Source organism: Biomphalaria glabrata, chromosome 15 (assembly GCF_947242115.1).
Source record: "Biomphalaria glabrata chromosome 15, xgBioGlab47.1, whole genome shotgun sequence".
NCBI lineage: Eukaryota > Metazoa > Mollusca > Gastropoda > Planorbidae > Biomphalaria > Biomphalaria glabrata.
The window spans coordinates 8,624,149-8,632,338 of NC_074725.1; the positions used below are offsets into that span (position 1 = coordinate 8,624,149).

Sequence of the window (8,190 nt, forward strand, 5' to 3'; positions counted from 1 at the left end):
TACACAGAAACAAATGGGTATCAGTTAGTTTACATAGAAAAAAATGGGTATCAGCTAGTTTACACAGAAACAAATAGCTTCTAGTTGGCCTAGCAACAAATTAGCAACAGGTAGTTCGAAAAAACAACAAATTGGTATCAGCTAGTTCTAGTACATTTCAGATTTTCTTGCATGGCGCATGGCGGAAACTTCTAAAGAGCAAAAACTTTTCGGTGTATCCGGTGTACACAGACATAAAGTGTTGATCAGGCTTGTAACACGATGATGGGCTGACACATGATCATGACACACTAAATCAACACATTGATCAGGAGTTGACACATGATCATGACACTAAATCAACACATTGGTAATGGGCTGACACATGATCATGACACACTAAATAAAGACATTGGTGATGGGCTGACACATGATCATGACACACTAAATAAAGACATTGGTGATGGGCTGACACATGATCATGACACACTAAATAAAGACATTGGTGATGGGCTGACACATGATCATGACACACAATCAACACATTGGTGATGGGCTGACACATGATCATGACACACTAAATAAACACATTGATGATAAGCTGACACATGATCATGACACTAAATCAACACATTGATGATGGGCTGACACATGATCATGACACTAAATCAACACATTGATGATGGGCTGACACATGATCATGACACACTAAATAAACACATTGATGATGGGCTGACACATGATCATGACACACTAAATAAACACATTGATGATAAGCTGACACATGATCATGACACTAAATCAACACATTGATGATGAGTTGACACATGATCATGACACTAAATCAACACATTGATGATAAGTTGACACATGATCATGACACACTAAATTAACACATTGATGATGAGTTGACACATGATCATGACACTAAATCAACACATTGATATGTTAAAGACAATATATCTTTATTTTTAAGCGTTTTTTTTTCCTTGTATGCAGAACTTCGAAAATGCATTCTATGAGGTGTTTACAGCGTAATATTCTGTTATTGGTCTAAAAAAAGGTTAAATATTTAATCTGCTATTAATTGTATTTCATTGAAGGAGCCATCGACTGGTAGAAAAACAAATCAAAGTGTGAAATGTTTTAGCCTAATAGGGGGAGGTGTTTGATCATGGAGCTTGAAGTCTATTCTTTAAAGGTATTGTGAAATGGCAAAATGTGACCAATGTACACGGCACGCTAATATCGTGCCACAGCAATGCGGTACTTCTGCTATTGCGCACGCTGATCAAAACAGTTTTACGTAAATTTGTAATGACATACATTTCATGTCTGCTCTCTTGATTCTATTTTTATTCTTCTTATTTTAAAAATTATATTTGGATAGATTTAGCTTATGTGCGTGTAATACTAAAGGATATGAAATTGAAATTAAATAAATGCCATTTATGGCAAATAACAAAACTAATTTAAAATAGATTTCCTTTAAAAAAAAAAAGAATGACGTAGTTTTTATATTTAGAAAATGTCTAGCAGAAATGGACAATGTAAAAGGAGTTGTCTTTCTTGATGTTTTATCATTTACGTTAGCAAATGAAAAAAAACAACATTCTAGAAATAAGTAAATGCATGACATTCTTTGAAGATATAGATCTCATACAACATTACAAATAGTTTTGATTTAAAACAGAAGAATTCAGAAATAGATCTCCTTTTACAAAGGCACAAATAGATAAATATTTGAATAATTAAAGAGATGTTTAGATATATGCCTATTATAAATAGAACTGACGTCGTACGTATACCTTTTGTTTCTATTTTAGTCTATGGTAACACGAAACCAAGGAGAAAAAAAAAAAGAAACTCGAAAACATAAACTTAAAATATCTCAATGTTTGTTTCGCTATTACTGTACATCTCACTTTTTTATGTGCTTTCTTAAACTGAGCCTAAGAAATAAGGAATTTAAAATAAATAAATACAAATAAATACAAATCCTGGCAATCTTATCATATTACGTTTAAGAATAACCAGTTCATGTAAAGTACAATTGACATTATTTTGTAATATATCACATGTGCTGTAGATGTGTTATGTAATTACGATGTTGCACTGCTGCTTATCATCATCATCATCATCATCATCATCATCATCATCAGTCCGTTGACTTTCGTCGTAGCGGTGCTGTGGCAGGTCATAGAGGAAGTTTAATCGAGGCACACGGTTTGACAGGCTACTGCTACTCCCCTGTCATTTGAGCCAGTCGAAGTACACTGATAGATAGAGGCACTTTTGTGTAATTGGAGGCAGAGGCGTCACTAAGGGTCGGCGAGGGTAGAGGTCTGTACCAGGCGGTGACACCCAAGTGGAAAAACTGCACGTTGGCAAAAAGCAAACAATTAATTGACTCAAGTAGATACTATGGACATTCGTATTCACGTTGAATAAATAGAGCTAGTTCCTATCTATTTTATTTGATTGAATGTTGGTAAAGAGCGACAAAGTTTTAGAAACAATTCGTTGAAATAACGTCGTTCGTTTCATCTTTTAACCCTTAAAACGCGTGTGGAAGTTTAGCCTCTAAACAGCAGAATTGTTATTCCATTTCGTATGCACTCATTGTAAAACAGCTCAGCACTTTAAGGGTTAAGTAGAACCTTTCTATTTTAACAACACATTCTATTTAAAAGGTTCTTTCAAAAAAAAAAAATAAAAAAATTACCAGACATTCTCAGTAAATTCATTGGTTCGAGGAACACTGATAAATAGAGTCACTCTTGTGTGATTCAATGTTCCGTTTTACCGAGAGCTTCTCTAAATCTATACAAAATATATTTAATATAAGTGACAATTCATTTGGCTTACCATTCCAAGGGAGGTCGACCCTTTAGACCGAGTATTCGGGTTCTAGTTCTCGCAGTACACAGATCCTAATCAGTTGAGCTGGAAATATGTGTTACTGGTGTAGTGACCTAGTTAAGTTTAGAGATAATCTTAGTTTTGTCAATAAATATATTGTGCATTGTTTTTAGTGACGGTAAAAGTAGTGACGTAGTCAGACAGACGAATAACGTTGCAGAATACGGGTAGGCCTACATGATAGAAGACTATGGCTAGGGCTTGTAGAAAGATGTATAGTGAACAGACTGCTAATTAAACGACGGATAGATAGACGAGACGATCATCCCCATCTGTAAAAAACATCAGCAGAAGTCTTCACTCGTTTTATTAAGTATATTTCATTGTTGTGTCCCTTGGATGTGTTCGGACTCGCGTTTAGAATAAGTGAAAGAGTATCAGACGACACACAAAATCCAAGCCAAGACACTAGTTACCAGCCGTTGTGTCAAAGTGCATTAACTATCACGTGGCAATACTTTGCAAGCGACTCAAAACAAAATCCATTCTTCCGAGGGAGTGACGGTCGCTATTTAGGCGCCTTTTTTTATATCCTAGTCTGTTAACATTTTAACTCATTATTTAAGCGAGACTAATCAAATTAAACATGTTCATACATGGAAGAAAATCCATAAATAGCAAGCTTTTTGGTGTATCGGCTGCTTCCGGTGCCTGGTATACAGAAGTATTGATAAGCGAAGCTTTTTGGTGTATCGACTGTTTCCGGTGCCTGGTATACATAAGTATTGATAAGCGAAGCTTTTTGGTGTATCGACTGTTTCCGGTGCCTGGTATACATAAGTATTGATAAGCGAAGCTTTTTGGTGTATCGACTGTTTCCGGTGCCTGGTATACAGAAGTATTGATAAGCGAAGCTTTTTGGTGTATCGACTGTTTCCGGTGCCTGGTATACAGAAGTATTGATAAGCGAAGTATTTGACTAAACAATGTCCTAATCGCCGTAGAATCGAACCTGTAAGCTCTGTCGCTTGTAGGAGATTAATTTGAATTTAGTAGGCAATATGGCGTACTACGCGTTGTTTCACTTTCCTACGTCTCTCTTTAGCTTCCATTTTATCACCACCACATTTATTCATATCGCTCCCCCCCCCCCTTTTTTTTCGTCTTTCTGAATTGTATCACTTAATCAAAGTGTTAACATAGTGGACGTCAGTTAAAATAGTGGACGTCAGTTAACATAGTGGACGTCAATCATTGAAAAAACTTTGAACGATTCGGAGCTTTTATTCTGATTTTGTCAAGTTATACAGCTACAAGGTTTAGTTGGACTTGCTGTCTGGAAGCTAAAACCTAATTACAGGAACAATCTGGGGCTACAGTCTAACAGTTTTAGTTGGACTAACTCCCTGTAGCTACAACCTAACGGCTACCTCATTAACAACCGACATCTCCACAGTTCATAATTTTTGACAAAGGAATTCCAAGAAATTTATAAAAAGTAAAGTTTCCCCTTTCAGACCTTGCAATCTATGGGGCAGACGATATAAAGGTCATCTGTTTCTTTGGCCCACGGTTAACCAGGGTGTCATATTGCCAGCACAACGACCAACAGCCTTTATTTTTCCCCATTTGAGCTGGATGGACTCAGATGCGCCCTAAAGATCCCAAAATTCAAAATCCCAGTCTTCATGAGGATTCGAACCTGGGACCCCTGGTTCAGAAGGCAAGCGCATTACCCCTCAGTTTATAAATATTTCGTTCATTGTAACGCCCTAGATCTCGATATTCAAATCAGACTGATGCTCTCCTAGGTCAAGGTCACATTCTTGTATGCTTACGAATCTTGGACGCTAATTGTAAAAATTAAAAAGGAGGATCCTAGCCATGGGATAGGAATGCCATAGAAGGTTCCTCGGTATCACCTACAAAGACTGCATCACAAAATGAGGAAATTCGAAACAAGATTACAGTGGCAATTGAGCGCCACGATGACCTGCTGACCACTGTAAAAAAACAACAACAAAAAAACTGAAACTGTCTGGCCATATCACGAGGTCCTCAGAGCACGCAAAGACCTTCCATCGGGGAAATTTACCAGCTAAAAAGAAGAAGAGGCAGACAGAGAAATCGATGATAAAACAAAATCAGAGAGATTCTAGTCAAAGCAAAAGACAGAGAGGAATGTAGAAAGGCTGTCGACAGATCATGTGTGGTGCCCTAACTGTCCAACATACCAAGGGATAGATGAAGGTGGTCCAGACAAAAACTAAAAAAAAAAAGAGGGTAATGTTTTAACAGTACATGTACAGGGAAGGGAACTTTGAATAAATAACTCCCACATTTTCAAGTTTTTAGATTGAACTGATTATCATTGTCGGATTTCAGTAAGTGATGGCCCATAACCTCTTTAAGCTTCCATATAAATACCATTAATAATATCAATAAGTATAATAAGGCTTGTCTTCGAATCCAAAGATTAATGAGGAATGCAGTATTGCCCGTCGATACGCAGCCTCAGCTGTGACCTACATATTTTGCCACATCCAGGGCAAGCACAACAATTGTCCGCCGGTGGTCGATTAAGATTTTCTTTTCGCCGTCTGCGTCTGTCCTCGGCAGCGGATTTCATTTGGTCTCAAATGTGTATCCCGCGGCCTTTGTGAGTGACCTCCAGCTGTCTTGTTCTGGGGCCGCATGTAACCAGGTGCTCTCTGCTAAGGCAAGTTGGCGCCTAAGCTGGTCTTTGAAGCGTTTCCGGCACCTCTGTTACGTTGACCACTTTTAGCTCTCCAAAAAAGACTGTATCTGGTATACGTTCGTCTCCCATACGGGATACGTGCCCTGCCCAGCGTAACTGTCGGACTATAAGAAGTCCCTCTATACTGTCCATACCGGCGCTCGCAAGGACATCGCTGTTTGTAGTGCTGTCTTACCACCGTAAGTCCATGATGGAGCGCAAGCATCTTGGTGAAAGCGCTCAAATAGTCTTAGTTGATTTCTGTATAATACCCATGTCTCATGTCCATAGAGAATGGTTGAGGGAACCACCGCTTGGTAGACATTGATTTTTGTAGGCAGGAGGAGCGATTAATAAGTATAGAATAATGTCGTATACAGAAAAATAGAGACATTTACTTGTAAATTATATCTCATTCCCCATAATTTCTTATCTAATATGAATATTTAGATAAAAGAAACATTTTTTAGTGTGGCCCCTTTTAAAGATGATGTCCTAGGCGGCCGCACGGTTTTGCCCTGTCGTGAATCCGGCTCTAGTGATGATGGCAGAAAGAAAAATACCAGTAGTTGATATTTAATTACGAACAGTTTGGTTCAGGTAAGCAGGGACACAGAATTAATGCTATATTTTTTTTATATTTAGATTTTCACCAGTTCCTTCCCTTTTGGTATAAACCTATGATAGTTAACATATCACAACATGCCTTTTAACCTGCATTGCTTACACAGCGAACTTTTAGGGTTCATGAACGATTATGTATCCAAAATTCTTTTTTTTTTTCGAAATATATTTTTTAAAGAGAAAAGTGAGGCTATTTGTTGATTTATTTTTCAAGGGACTGCATAACTGCATAACTCTTTCGAGTTAAATAAGTCAAACGGAGTAATCAAAAATATTATCACAGACATATAGGTCGGTGATTATTATATAATACTAGTCGACCCTCAGTGGGACCCGCATTTTCATAGGACCTGCGCTAGTTCTAGGTGTATACATTATTAAATTAAACCATTTTATAACTTAACAGATTTCCCGCGGCCTCCTTATTTACTACGAGCTCCTGGAAATCTCCTGAAATTGCAAAATATACGAAAAAGTCCTGGAAATATCCGGAAATTATTAAAATCTTTTTGAAAACTCATACAAATCCGATGAAATATATAAACATAAATTGTCATTTTGGGGTGTCATTCAAAATGGGGAACGCCAATCCTACGAGCGATAAAAAAAAACGGCATTATACAATACCCTTAATTGTGGACTTTGGTGAAAGAACCTTTTCGCGCCTCAAACTAATGAAGAATTACTTGAGGTCAACATTTCTCGTAGATAGATTGAAACATTTGGTAATTCTTGCCTTTGAGCGTGATCTATGTAGGAAAAAGAATGTCAAGGCTCGTAAAGTAATTCTGTACTTAGTAAAGAATGAATAAAATGCAATGACGAATTTATTTTCTAATATGTGATAATATTTAGTGACGGGTGAATACAGAGTAGATTACTTTTACTTCTTTATTTTACGTGGGGTAACTCTAGTCCGACTTTTAGAAATAAAAGAGTGATCTTTCCATGACTTCTTGGTTACAATGGTTAAGTCCGACCCTGCTATTTAGTGACGGGTGAATACTACTTGTTCTCCCCCCTCCCCTCTTTTTTCGCCGCTAAAGTTACGTGGTGTAATTCTAGTCCGACTTTTAGGAATAAAAGAGTGATCTTTCCTTTACTTACTGGTGTCCAAACTGTTGAGTCATGAAGAGAATTATATATATAGATGTATTATAATGTGCGGATAAAATTTAATCACGAAAAATATAAATTAAAAAAAGGTAACATTTCTCTCTTACTTTCTCTGTTGTATACACACAATACTTCTCTGTCCCTGTTTATTATCTAAAGAGTCTCTCTCTTTCACACACACTCTCTCTCTCTTATTCATTCACGTACATAGACGTTACGTTTCTTGTGTCTGTGTCTCAATGTCGTTCTTTCTCTCTCTCGTCATCTCTCTTTCTCTCTCTTCATCTCTCTTTCTCTTTCACCCAAAAAAAAAATCATTCTGTGACTCAATTACTTGCCAATCTTTCCCTAGCACGAACAAACTAGCTTGTATCTCTCTTTCTCTCTCTTTATTCTATTTTCCTCCCTCTTTCTCTTTCTTTCTTTCTTTCTTTCTTTCTTTCTCTCTCTCTCTCTGCCTCACATAAGCATACAGGCATTCTCTTAGTTATTTGCTTTTCTTGTTCTCTCTCTCTCTCTTACACACACACGCATAATCTTTAGCTGTTTTTCTTGTCTGAATACACGCCATCTGCCGTTCTGTTAATTTCTTTCCCTCTCTAACTTTCTCTCTTTCTCTCTCATTCTCTGTATCGCTCCCTCACTTTCTCCCTCTCTCTCAATTGTTCCTTCTCTCACTCTCTCTTTCACTCTCACTCTCCCCCACCTCGCTCCTTCATTCTATCTCCACCTCTTTACCTCCCTCCATCATTTCACTCTCAGTCTCTCCCACTCCTTCCCCCCCCCTTTTCTATCTCACGCTCTCTCCTTTATACAGTCTCTCTCCACCCCAACTCTCTCTCTCCTTATTTCTCTCTCTTTTTTTTCCATCT

The 8,190-nt window shown here is 37.6% G+C and overlaps 1 long non-coding RNA gene across 1 annotated transcript; it reads right to left on the bottom strand.

Annotated features, from left to right (window-relative positions):
* Nucleotides 1-923: 923 nt before the first annotated feature.
* LOC129923041 (uncharacterized) lies at nt 924-2,949 on the bottom strand. The gene is made up of 2 exons (XR_008774963.1): nt 2,848-2,949; nt 924-2,356 (listed from the first exon to the last, which is right to left on the bottom strand). It is a non-coding gene; the product is annotated as an uncharacterized LOC129923041 (long non-coding RNA).
* Nucleotides 2,950-8,190: the final 5,241 nt, after the last annotated feature.